At 38.8% G+C, this 14,518-nt stretch overlaps 1 long non-coding RNA gene across 7 annotated transcripts in view; it reads left to right on the plus strand.

Annotated features, from left to right (window-relative positions):
• The window catches only part of LOC145254839 (uncharacterized), a 467,813-nt gene that overhangs the window by 351,156 nt on the left and 102,139 nt on the right, over nt 1–14,518 (plus strand). For 2 of the 7 annotated variants that reach the window (XR_013863810.1, XR_013863813.1), the window contains one exon: nt 4,791–4,973. The exons of the other annotated variants lie outside the window; for them this stretch is intronic. This is a non-coding gene — a long non-coding RNA (uncharacterized LOC145254839). The remainder of the gene's footprint in view (nt 1–4,790; nt 4,974–14,518) is intronic. 7 annotated transcript variants of the gene reach the window in all.

Consider the following 14,518-nt stretch of genomic DNA (forward strand, 5'->3'; position numbering starts at 1 on the left):
AAGTGTTTTCGATATAGATGTACATAATAATACTTTGATAAGTATGTGTTACCTTTAATAGGGATGGTATAATAAAATTGTGGGGTCTGAGTTCGTGCCTGGCCTCCATAGAATGGAAATAGGCACAAACTTCAATAAAGACTTTTCATATCTATCTGAGTAAGTATACTTTGATAATTATGTTTCAGTTTGAAGAAATATGGTATAATAAAATTATGGTGTGTTCGTTCGCGCCTGACCTCCATAGAATGGAAATATGTCACAAAGTCTACCAAGGTTTTTTAATATAGATCCACAGAATATTGTGATAAGTGTTTCAGTGTGAACAGGTATGTTATAATAAATTATGGGTTTATCTATTTTATTTTTACTTTCATTATATTTTGCCTTGGTTTTGATACCCCCCCTCAATTCGAAGCTATCTCTTTACAACCCTTCCTTTTCATAACCTATCGTACTTTCATGAATCAGAGTCCATTTTCTGTAGGCTGTTTCTGAACCTAGTAAACGACGGGTACTTTTGCTAGTACATATATATATATATATATATATATATATATATATATATATATATATATATATATATAGGTATTATGATTTTTATAATTTAATACGTACAGGCACTAGTGGTTCATGCTTTCACAATCATCAGTGCAGCAATTGACGATTGCCGCTCATCGAAATAATCGAACTCTGCAACAAAGTAACCTTTGACGTCGCTAGACGACAATTAACCGCTGCAAAATGAAAAGAAATTTTAGCATTAATAAAGCATGATGTTAAACTTTGAATATTTTATTAAAAAAAAGTAATATAATAAAAATATTATCCACTCTTACTATGTAACTGTCTTTTGTGTGTGTGTATATATATATATATATATATATATATATATATATATATATATATATATATGCTAGCATGCATACCCGGCATTACCCGGGTTGACATGAAATTCCCTTTAAACACACCCAAGGATAGTAATCATTTTCATCATGGGCAACATCGATACCTCCACAAATATTTTTAAAAAATCAAAGCACAGATAAAAACATGTAAATGTAATCGCCCCAAAAAGAAGTAGATGATATCCTATCTATCAGATATTTTGCCAAAAAGTACAAAGAGAAAAATCTATTTTCCGGATATTGAGCACTTTTTAGGTGTCCGTGTGAATACCCCCATCAAAAAAAAAATCAAAACAACTTTTGTCTCAATAAAAATAAGGGTGAGTGTCCGAACGACTGCAAAAAGAAAAAGTCAAGTAGGAAGGCTCGAACCTGAAACGCGAATGAAGGGAAAAAGTAATTGGAATCTATTTTACCCACCATTATGAGACGACTTTTGAGTTTCTGAATCTGAAAAATAACTTTGTAAACATTAACGCGTGCATAATATGGATTTGGTTTTTTAATTTTTTTTTTAAATAACGGAAATTTTTTATTTGCATTTTTTTTATGATTGTGGAGGGGGGGCTTTTTCGATTTGCTTTTGTTGTTTCTAAAAGTGTGGCTTAAGCTTGAATTCGAAGCTCTCAAGGTGTATCTATAACCGTTTCAAGAATAATAATAAAAAAAAAAAAACAAATGAAATCTTTTCAGTTTATTCATAAGCGTTTTAAAAAAAAAAAGACAAAAAAAAAACAAAAAGGTTTTCTGCCATCAAATACCAATTTTCAGGCTTGAACTCCGGTCTCCCGATTCATTAGAAATCGCTCTGACTATTGAACCAAACGAGCCGGTCGTGAAAGAATGATTAAAGTTGAATTACTCTTCTGTTTCCTTCTTTTGTTTCTATCTTAATTTCATTACTAGCAGGCCGCCCGACATGACCCGGTCGTAAAATATGCTTAAATATGATATTATGATTAATAAAGATTTCGTATTTATTACTATATTATATTGCACCCAATAACGACTGAGTCATGAAAATGTGCTTACTGTAAGGCTAAAAATTAAAACATTAAACAGTACCTATTACGTTACGCATGCATATTCGTAATGCCGTCGTTCAATATAAACCTTGTAAATTTCATTTTGTTTTTCATTTTCAGAGTTTTGTACCGATGTTTCCAAACTAAAACTCAAATATAAAGTTTCGCATGGGTTCAAATACCTTATATATGAAGGTTCATATCTGTAAACCAAAAATCTGATAGAGGAGTTTGGTAGGAACATTTTTTAAATAAAATATATAAGTATACATAAACATATATATGGAAAGAGTATAACGTATTTACGCAAATATCACGCAACTAAATCATGTAGAATATCTGCATGAACATAATTACAGCTAACAGTAACACGTAAAGATGATCATCCCATTAGAAAACCGAAAAAACTAAATGGCAATTAATTAAAATAAATGTTTAAAAGAATATGCAAATTAGCAAGATCTTTTGCTAGTGCCACGACTTATATATGACAAAGTTGTAATTTCTTTTTAAATAAATAGGAAACTGGGTGAGCAGACAGGTCTGTATTCAACGTCCGTGTGAGGGAGGCATGGGAACGCTGGACTTAAATGTCATCGAAACGTTGAAAGGCTTGCCTTCTTGAGCCACTAAATGTAAGATGATCAACTGTGGACCCCCTGCGGTTACTGCTTCCGTTCCCGACCTCGTTCTAGACCCCTCTTTTGAGATCCATGCTTAGCCACGGGGAGAATATGCCTTCCTAAAAGGGTGCCGATCTGCGCTAGAACGACTACCAAGCTTGTGACTCCTACCCATAGGGAACTTCACAAGGATCTAGTGAGGGGGGCCACCAACGACCCGCTATGCACACGTTTGTGATGGCAGCAGAGTGAGATCCAATCTGTGGAGTTGGGCACCGGGTTCGAGTCATCTGAACAATTTGGAGTTCTCTCTGACCTGGCGATTGGCCCGAAATGCACGTCCACTCAACAACATACAATGCAGTTCCGTTTTTTTTTGGAGTGGCCTGCTTGTCCCCGTTGTGGAATAATGGCGTAGAAACAACTGATCATGCTCTCTTCGATTGCCGTGAACTCCGCCGATACTGGTCTTATGTCAGCGACGTGACGGATCGCATTGACCCCGAATATCCTCACCCGATTACCTTATTCAGTGTCGTCGACAACGTGAGGCCGCCTAGGTGTAGAACGTGCAGTTCTGTCAAGTGTAACTTAATCTTTAGCCTCTTAGCTAGCCGAGTGAGTGCTCCATCCCTCCTCGACTAGGAAGCCTCCAAGATCCCCACACTCTCCTAACGGCAGTTTTTTCTTTTAACCCCCCCCTCTAAATTTCAATCATCTTGGAGAGAAAGAAATCAATCACAGACCTCCAAACCTCACCCACCTCTATTTCATCCCATCTAGAGGGTATCCTCACTTAGAGACTGTCCCACAGAAGCTCAGGTTCCTTTACAAACCGAAGTGTAACGGGCGGTCTATGAACTAGACGGGGTTGGGAGGGTCCTACTAACCACTATTGTATTTTTCTTCCCCCGCCATCGACACAAATGAATTATTGTATTACCTTTATTGTTATCTTTTTTACACGCTAATAAAAAAAAAATTACCTTCATTGTTTTTTTTACACGCTAATAAAAAATATTTTAAAAATTGTGTGCTAAGTAGGACGTCGCGAAGTACGAAAGGGCGAATGCGGTATTATGGTGGAAGAAGATAGTAGGAGAAACTTTTGTTAAGTTCTAGAGTGACAAGGATAACCAACGAACCCCACTTTTCCTCCCTTTTGTTGGCCTTGTGCTTAATTTTTTTTTTTTTGTTCAAGTTTAACTTTTTTGCCTGAATAAAAAATTTAATATCTCAAAGTGTAGTATCTGTTCTGATGCTCCACTTAAGTTAATTTGTCTTTGGTTAATGGAGGGGAAATCCGCTGTACTGAGACAATTATTATTTTTGGTCCCTACCAGAATGCCCTTTTAGCCCTTTTCGGGAGTAGCTGGTTTTCCTCACATTAAAAACGACCTTGTGTCACATTTTGCTTTCGTGGGGAAGCAAATAAATACCAACAAATAAGAAAAAGAGTTTTTAATATGATTATTAATACACAAAACAACCAAATTCATAAGAGTACAGATATAGAGTTACCTTCCTGTTGAGAATGCCTACCCACGAGGACAGAGTTAGACACCAGGATCGTTTTTTTTTTAATATGGAGAAAAGTAACAAAAAATAAAAATTTTCTCAGTCGTGAAGGATTTATCCTCCACTAACAGAGAACAAGAAATTGAAGTGAACCATCTGAAGAACGGATACTGCACTTTGATCTTGACCCAAAGGCCGAGACGTTTCCGGAAAGATATAGATTTATTGCTTAAGTATTAAACCAGTGGTTCTCAACCTTTTTTTTTTACTCATGGACCCCTTTTCCCTTCTTTTTATCTTGGTGGACCCCTTCATAACTATTGGTCATAAGACAATCTTCTATTTTTCACTCATATAAATTTTGAGGTTTTAATAATCAAAGATATATTATATAATTAAGCTTTATTTTTAAATGAAAACTAATTTAATTCAAATAAAGTATTCTACAACAACTATAATAATAAGTTTTGTTATGTTTTGCCTGTGGACCCCCAGAAATATTCCATGGACCCCTAGGGTCTATGTGGACCCCGGTTGAGAACCCCTGTATTAAACAATAAAAAAAAATGAAAGAAAAGTAAACGTAAAATAAAAGTTGTTATAAGCGAGGGATTGTCATTTCTCGGCATATTGTTCCCAGTTGTTTGCCCAGAGCGTATTTTCTTCTTCCTTTTCTCTTTTTACGTTCTTTCTTTTCTTACTCACTCATACCGCAGATGTTCTAACAACATGGCCGTTATAAACGAACACCTACTGGACGATTGCTGACGCTCACAGATCGTCGGCGAGTATGATTTGAAGATTATTATAATTGAAAATTAAGTCGAGAACACAGGAAAGTTGCAACACGTCGAGATATGTAAAAGTGAAAACCCTTACCTTTGTGAGACGAAATACAGGTCAGTTTAAAGTCCATTTTTGAATAGTATTTAAAAAAAAACCCTTCTGCGTTTTTTTTTTCTTTACAAATGGGTTACCGTTTCTTAGGGTCTAAAAGCCACTCGAGGATAAGAGTTAATTTAGTTTGCTTGGTTGACGGTGAAATATTTAGGTGATTTGTGGACGGTGAAATATTGAGGGGATTTGTAACATTGGCCAGAGTATATTACGTGAGAGGACGAATTTGGTTAGATTCGACTTGAAGACGACAACGTTGTTGTCAGCCGGTAAGCAGCTCATGTCGCACCGTTTCCCACAAACGGACATTTCAAGTTACTACAGTTTTAGTTTCTATAAAACATCGCTTTTTTCTCTCTTCTTTTGTATTAGTTCCGAGTTACGTTGGATCTTTATCCAATAAATATTCGATTAACTAGCGGGTGGGGGACGCCCAGCCTTGCCCGACGTAAAATACGTTTAAATATGATATTTTAATTGGTTCGGATTTCGTATATATTATTATAGAGTCGTGTTTCAAAAGTAAAAAAAAAAAACAAAGTATTTGGTTGCCATCAGCTAGAATCGAAACCGAAAGCAAAACTGTAGCATTCAAAGCAGGTCACGCCTCCACTGTACCAACGTGACACATATATTAACATGTTAAAAATAAAAATTAAAAATAAACAAAAATGAATGTAACATTTTTTGATCCTTTAAAAACTATATAAACCGGTTAAAACCCCATAAAAGAACGACCCGTAAAAGATGCAATCATTTGAGGCTCCTAGCGCAGTTCTGCGATTTTTAGTTTCGGAGGAGATAGAGTTTGAAAATATGGAGGCATACCCACAGACAGACAGACTGACAGACAGACCGACATATAGCCGTTTATATATTAGATTTTACAAACATATTTATTTTGTTGGATTATGACGCTCAGGCTTAAATAGCGTTCAAGCTGACCAATCAAACTTTGCTTCTGACTAGTGTTAGGACGATCGATTGTCATTGGAATCGGGAATCGGAAAAATTGGAATTTTTAGAGTAACGGAATCGGTATCGGTAAAAATGTACCTATTTTCCAGTGCCAAAAACGATTACTTTAATTATTCTTTTTATTTGATTTTGTTTAAAGCAAAATCTTCCACCACTGGTAGTAATGATAAAATAATAAATATTTATTGATTTTAAAATATCAGTAAGTTTAAAATCAAGAGATTCACGCCCACACAAGCGTGGTTGTATGTTTTAACAAGGGATTTAACATTTAACATGGGTTTTTACGATAATTGATGGAAAATAACAACTCTTATAGTTAGACATTAAGAGATTTATAAAATGTCGGAATCGGTAATTGTATCGGCAACGGAACTGGAATTTGGATGGCAACAAGCCTCCCCAACGTCCCGGTCTTCTGACTGATCAAGTGAAGGTCTGGTTAAATTTTTCTTACTTCCATCCTTCCATTCTACTTTACACTTCATGTCTATTATATGTAAGGTCAGTTGATGTAGACACCATTTTTATTTAATTTAATATATTTGGGGGGGGGGGAGATAGATTATCGTTATCCAGTTTCGGTTTTTAAATCCCACGTGATGCTCCTCATTTTTTCTTCTTTTATTGTAGTTTCCGGTTAGATTGTTTACCTCATATGCGTTAATCGCCGCATTCTAGGTGTTTCCTTAATATTTTAGCTGTTTTCATTAATGGTATCCATTGTATCTGCTCGTCTGTCCACCTGATTCCGAGTTCTCCCATTTTTTTTTCGGGATTGTTCCTAGTACAATTATTATTATTATTATTATTATTATTATTATTATTATTATTATTATTATTATTATTGGCTCACAAGGAGCTTCCACACAGGTTATCAAAGATCTCATTTAATACAGCCTGTGGTCTTCCCTCGAAGCTAAGTGACAACAAGTCTTCCCAGATTTTCCAGTACTCTCCACCTCTTTCGATAACATTTGTGAATAAATTTGCATTATCGCAACAGCTGCTTGCCATTTATTTCTCATTGTTCTTCACTAGAATTTGAGTGGCAAAAAACCCTTCCCAGGTCCCACTTATACAGCGGAGGTCTAGTTAGTGCTCACTCCTCGATCTTATCTTCCTTCTTGACTCTACTCGGTCTCACTCTTTTTTGAGGGGCAGTGATGTGGTAATGGATGGATGGGGTGGGGTTAGAGAACTTATAGCTATGCAGCTTCCGTGTTCTTGGTTCCATGTAGCGACTCATATTTTGTCTCTGCAGCAGTTTGTCTTGGCTGCGCTTGTGTCCATGTGTGTTAGTCTCCACATTCAAGGGTTTTTTTTTCTTAAATATTTCAGTTTTTTTCATTATTGTTGTTCGTTATATTTTTCCAGTCATTCCCCTGATACCAATTTCTCCTATTCCTTTTTCGACATCTTTCGAGAGCTCCTAGAGCTCCTACTATTAATGATATTATTTTGATTTTCTTCATCTTCCATATCCTTTTCAGCTCTCTGGATTGTTCTGTGTATTTTCTCCGTTACTCCTTTTCTTTGGTATTCACCCTGTGTTCAGCTGGAACAGCAAAGTCTCCAGTTTGACAGGACTTTTCTTTCTTGTTAATTATTACGATATCTGGTTTTCTTGCTTGGATGGGTTTATCAGTTTGTACGTCCATGTCCCATATGATTTTGTGATTCTCGTTTTCAAGTACTGTTGTCAACTTATACTGTACCACTTGTCTGTAATTGAGATGCCGTTGTTTGCATAATTCATAGTGTACTGCCCATTTCACTTGGTCGTGTCTGTTCTTGTATTCCTTTTGGACCAGTTTGCTGCATTCACTTACTACATGGTTTATTGTTTCGCCTCTTTGTCCACAGATTCTGCATTTACTGTTTTCTTATGTTTTATCAATAATTGCTTGTATACGGCTGCTTCTTATCGAGTTATCTTATTAGTTTTTTTCCTTTGTCCACTGCCTCTAGTTGACTCCTATTAAATTGCTATGCATTTCCTTCTCTGTCCACTTGTATTCCGTTTTTTGTTTATTTCTTGAGTTAAATATTTTGCTCTTTACTTATTGCAATTTTAAAAAATGCTGACACACTCTTTATAAGCGTTTCCTTACATTTGGAGATATAAACTTTCAGATTATTTTCTTTTTTTTACGCAGCGTTCTCCATCTATTAGTCATCGTCCTCCCATTTTCAGATATAACTTATTGACATTACTCCTTGGTTTAAGAGCTCCATTCATTGCCACTGTTTTCCTTGTGTTCCATTTTCTCTATTGAATAATAACAGCCCCATATCGAAATATATCTACTGACTATGTGTTTACTGCGGGTATTTTGTTTTTTACATTAAATCTTGATTTAAGGTCAATATTTAATGTGTAAAACAAAATACCCGTAGTATTCTTTTGCATTTTTTTCATATTATTGTTTTTTTTTTTCATTTAGCTTCTTTTATTTTATCTTGTTCTACAATTCCAAATAGGTGTATCTTACTTCTCCAGCAGTTTTTTATAATTTTTCCCATTCAAGAGCTTTATTGCTTCACTTCCAAAATTTTCTCATTTTTCGAATTTTATGGCATCACACTTCTTCATGCGGAATTTCATACCTCTGTCATTACTGAACATTTGAACAGTCCTCACAAGCATACTTAACTGATCTTTATTCTTTGCATACAACTTTAAGTCATCCATAAATAATAAATTATTTTTTTTGGTACTCCTTCTTTTCACACTCATAACACGTATTTACCTTCTATAATATAAATCTCACCTGTCTGTTTAAATGTATGTATGTATATATGTATGTATGTATGTATGCATGTATGTATGTGTGTATCCGTGTATGTATGTCTGCCTAAAACTTTCGACAAAAGTGACAGATTTTCACGAGATTGATATCATTTTGAAGCTGTACCCTTTGGACGACAAATATCGAAAAATTGACCCAAAACATTAATTCGTTCACCCTCAACTGGGCACTTTTCTACAGGGTGGGGTCGCTTTTTCCGCCGATATTTTCGAAAGTCATCCGTCATTGGCGACGGGCGTAATAGCAAAGACGTCACGTTTTTTTTCACGATGTTTTATTCGTTCGCGATGCTGTTTAAGCCTGCCTATCACACGATGTTTTTGTTTGTTTTTGCTCAACACACACCTCCAAACACCCAGGCTAAGCCGGGTACCCAGGCTAGTTCAAGATAAGAACAATAGTCCGAATAATCCAACAATTTGAGTTGGAGTGATTTATTCTTTAGGAACCTTTGGAAGGTCTGACCTTTTTTTTTATTAATTTGTTTTTGTACACCTCCACGCTACTAATACATTTATGAAAAATAAAGTTTTAAATGTTCAAATAATTTGTTGTATTGTGATAGGGAAATTGATTCTAGTCAAGAGCGGTATAGTGAATATTGTTACTCAGATCAAAAATGACGAACTAACATGATATTTTCAACCATTTTGATGCCCTTATGCCTGATTTTAATTGTGTGATTTATTATTTTTTAATTTTTAATCTTAAAAAAAATTTGTTTTTTAAATCCTTTGAGATGAGGCTTCATACTTTGTGTATTCATTCTGTTTTTTTTATTTTTTTTCGGATTGTTATCCTCATCTTCATAGTTGTTGCTGTCTCATCACGTTTCGACCCTGATAGATTCCTAAGAGTAGTGCTTGATGGGAAGAAATCAGAAGCTCTCAGTATTAATGTTGGAGTCCCTCAGGGGCCCATTTTGGGCCAAACTCTCTTCCTGATCTACATTAATGATCTTTCAACTTACATACTTACATAATTTGTAGACATTTATCCTGACGACACTACGATCTATGGTAGCATATCAAAGACCGTAAACGACCAAGTTCTCTCTGATTATCTGTCTCCTGATCTTGAGCATAATGTACAATGGGGAAAGAGGTGGCTGGCGACTTTTAATGCATCTAAAACCAAGCTTCTATACCAACACCATCTACGCACTGATGCCAATATGGCATAGGTTGAAATGGGTGGCTCTCGTCTTGGGGAGGCGTCATATTTTGACAGGTTTCTGGGCTTGACCTTTATTCCTGACCAGAAATGAAACACGTATATCAAATCCATTGCCAAGGTCGCTGGGAAAATGGTGGGATCCTTCTACCGCTCCAGTAGATATCTCACTCCTGATGCCATTCTCTACCTATATAAAAGCCATGTACGGCTAAGGATTGAGCAAGCGGCAGGTTATCCTGCCTTGACAGAGTTCAAAATATACTTCGTAGCTTAGTGGAGGATACCCTTTTCTCTTCCCTGCAACTTCTTTCCAACAGAAGAGACGTTGCAATCCTGTCTCTACTTTATCGTTATTTTCATAGCAAGTGCTCGTCTGAGCTTCAATCTATGCCCCCCTCGCCAAACTTTCACGATAGCACTCGTCTAGCCCAAACCACTATCAATAATTTCCCACACTCTTTATCTGTGCCTAAACCTAAATGCAGATTCCATGAACAAAGCTTCTTTCTTAGAACTGTACGCCAGTGGAACTCTCTTCCGATTGCCTGCTTTCCAGCTGACTACAATCTGATTGTCTTCAAGTCCAACATACACAAGTTCTTAATGAACCATCCCCCTGAGTAATACAATTTACTAAATTCACACTACTTATGTTTACTACGCTATAATTACATTGACTAATGTATGCCCATTAACCCCTCCTCGGGTGGCCTCCGGGCCTTGATAAGTGGTGATTCCTATTTATATAAAAAAAGAAAAAAAAACATCCTCTTGTCTTCTTCAGGTGATTAATATCGACTAGATTGTTATGCTGAGTCTTGTAACTGTGTCCCCAGTAATTACTGATTTCCATAGTTGTGGTTGTCTCACCGCGTTTGACCAAATAATCATGTGGCCTACTTGGGTAGGATTGAAACCGCTATCTTCAGACAATGGTTACCTGTAACCTGGAAAGAGACGTTGATTATCTACTGTTCCAGATTGTATTTATTTGCTTCCCCACTGATAAAATTAGGCACAAGGTCGTTTTTTTTATATGGAGAGAGGGGAGGGGGAGGGAAAGGGGCACGAGCTCCCGATGGGTGGGGAATGGGAGCTGGATAGTGACAATTAGTATGAAGGGTTGCCCCTACATTGACTAAGGTCTTATATACGGAGTTGCCCACACATATGGTCTTTGCTTGCAGTATCTGTCGGAACAGATAATACACTTTGATCTTGTCGCCCGGGCCACGGACGGCCGCAGGCCAGTTCTCTACGGTTCCAGATTGTATTTATTTGGTTCCCCACTGAGTAAATAAGGCAAAAGGCCGTTTTTTAATGTGGAGAGAGAGGGAGGAGGAGGGAAAAATAGACCAGCTCCCGAGAGGTAGGAAATGGGAGCTGGATAGTAGCTGTTGGTCTGTAGGGTGATCCCTACATTGACCAAGGTCTGATATGTGGGGCTACCCCCACATATGGTCTTTGCTTGCAGTATCTGTCGGAACAGAGATATTTATTTGCTTCCCCACTGAGCAAATTAGGCACAAGGCCGTTTTTTAATGAGGAGATAGGGGGGAGTGAAAGGGGGGACCAGCTCCCGAGAGGTGGGAAATGGGAGCTGTATTAGAAACTGTTGGTATGAAGGGTTGCCCCTACAGTGACCAAGTTCAGATATGTGGGGTTACCCCCACATAAGATCTTTGCTAGTACTATCTAGTCTTTGCTTGCAGCATCTGCCGGAACACATGGTATTTATTTGCTCCCCACCGAGCAAATTAGGCACAAGGCCGATTTTTAATGTGAGGAGTGAAGGGAGGGGGAAGGGAAAAAGGGGACCAGCTCCCGAGAGGTGGGAAATGGGAGCTGGTTAGAGGTCAGGCATGTGGGGTTGCCCCCACATCTGGTCTTTGCTAGTCATAGCTAGTCATAGCTTGCAGCATCTGCCGGAACAGATGGTATTTATTTGCTCCCCCACCGAGCAAATTAGGCACAAGGCCAATTTTCAATGTGAGGAGTGAAGGGAGGGGGAAGGGAAAAAGGGGACCAGCTCCCGAGAGGTGGAAAATGGGAGCTGGTTAAAGGTCAGGCATGTGGGGTTGCCCCCACATCTGGTCTTTGCTAGTCATAGCTTGCAGTATCTGCCGGAACAGATGGTATTTATTTGCTCCCCCACCGAGCAAATTAGGCACAAGGCCAATTTTTAATGTGAGGAGTGAAGGGAGGGGGAAGGGAAAAAGGGGACCAGCTTCCGAGAGGTGGGAAATGGGAGCTGGTTAATGGTCAGGCATGTGGGGTTGCCCCCACATCTGGTCTTTGCTAGTCATAGCTAGTCATAGCTTGCAGCATCTGCCGGAACAGATGGTATTTATTTGCTCCCCCACTGAGCAAATTAGGCACAAGGCCGTTTTTAATGTGAGGTAAAAACCAGCTCCCCTAAAAGGGGTCACTCTGGTTACCAAAAATAATAATTGTTCCAGTATAGAGGGTTTCCCCTCCATTGACTGGTACAAATTATCTTAAGTGCAGTATCTGCCGGAACAGAGTATTTATTTGCTCCCCCACTGAGCAAATTAGGCACAAGGCCGTTTTTAATGTGAGGTAAAAACCAGCTCCCCTAAAAGGGGTCACTCTGGTTACCAAAAATAATAATTGTCCCAGTATAGAGGGTTTCCCCTCCATTGACTGGTACAAATTATCTTAAGTGCAGTATCTGCCGGAACAGATGGTGTTTATTTGCTCCCCCACTGAGCAAATTAGGCACAAGGCCGTTTTTAATGTGAGGTAAAAAAACCAGCTCCCCTAAAAGTAGAAAAAAAGGGGGCACTCTGGTTACCAAAAATAATAATTGTCCCAGTATAGAGGGTTTCCCCTCCATTGACTGGTACAAATTATCTTAAGTGCAGCATCTGCCGGAACAGATGGTATTTATTTGCTCCCCCACCGAGCAAATTAGGCACAAGGCCAATTTTTAATGTGAGGATGAAGGGAGGGGGAAGGGAAAAAGGGGACCAGCTCCCGAGAGGTGGGAAATGGGAGCTGGTTAAAGGTCAGGCATATGGGGTTGCCCCCACATCTGGTCTTTGCTAGTCATAGCTTGCAGTATCTGCCGGAACAGATACTACACTTTGATCTTGTCGCCCGAGGCCACAGAGAGCCGGGGGCCAGTTTTTACCCCCACATATGGTCTTTGCTAGTCATAGCTAGTCTTTGCTTGCAGTAGAAGTATTTATTTGCTTCCCCACTGAGCAAATTAGGCACAAGGCTGTTTTTTAATGTGATGAAGGGGTAGGGGGGACGGAAAGGGGGTACCAGCTCCCGAGAGGTGGGAAATGGGAGCTGGATTAGAAACTGTTGGTATGAAGGGTTGCCCCTTCAGTGACCAAGTTCAGATATGTGGGGTAACCCCCACATATGGTCTTTGCTAGTCATAGCTAATCTTTGCTTGCAGCATCTGCCGGAACAGATACTACACTTTGAGCTTGTCGCCCTAGGCCACAGAGAGACGGGGGCCAGTTTTGATTTATTTGCTTCCCCACTGAGAAAATTAGGCACAAGGCCGTTTTTTTAATGAGGAGATGGAGGGAGGGGGAGGGAAAGGGGGATCCAGCTCCCGAGAGGTGGGAAATGGGAGCTGGATAGTAACTGTGGTCTGTAGGGTGATCCCTACATTGACCAAGTTAAGATATGTGGGGTTACCTCCACATATGGTCTTTGCTAGTCATAGCTTGTCTTTGCTCGCAGCATCTGCCGGATAGATACTACACTTTGATCTTGTCGCCCGAGGCCACAGAGAGCCGGGGGCCAGTTTGGATTTATTTGCTTCCCCACTGAGCAAATTAGGCACAAGGCCGTTTTTTAATGTGGAGAGAGAGGGAGGGGTAGGGAAAGGGGTATCCAGCTCCCAAAAGGTGGGAAATGGGAGCTGGATAGTAACTGTGGTCTGTAGGGTGATCCCTACACTGACCAAGTTCAGATATGTTGGGCCGGCCCCACACATGGTCCCTGCCAGTCACAGCTAGTCTTTGCTTGCAGCATCCGCCGGGGCAGACACCACACCTCGATCTTGTCCCCCGTGCCACAGAGAGCCGGGGGCCAGTTCTCTACGGTTCCAGATGAGCAATGGCTGGAGATAGCGGTTTAAATTCTACCCAAAGCATGCCAGAGGATTAGTTACACTATTTCGGTTGACGTGTCCTGCTAGATTTGTTGTTCTTTATTTCTGATATGTTATTTTTTTTTAATGGAAGTCAATCCAAGCAAGTTATGCAGTTACTTGATGCAACGTCGTGAAACAACAACAACTATGATGATAAGGGTAACAGTCCGGAAAAATAAATAAATAAATGCACTAGTCGAGATTTATGCTAATTATATGCAAAATAAATAATGTAAAGTGTAGCATCTGTTTATATCTTTTGCCCTCGCTAAATAAAAGAAGTGATCCTTCTAACCTGGGGTAATTTTACTTAAGTCTCAATCAAGAGTTCTCATTTTTTTTGGATATTCCTCACACTAAAATTCTAATCTTGTGTCTTACTCTGCCCTCGTCCTGTGGCAAGTAAACAGAAACTTCAAATTAAGCCGATGATGTATCCTTG

Source organism: Euprymna scolopes, chromosome 30 (genome assembly GCF_053919585.1).
Source record: "Euprymna scolopes isolate OS-2025 chromosome 30, ASM5391958v1, whole genome shotgun sequence".
Classification (NCBI taxonomy): domain Eukaryota; kingdom Metazoa; phylum Mollusca; class Cephalopoda; order Sepiida; family Sepiolidae; genus Euprymna; species Euprymna scolopes.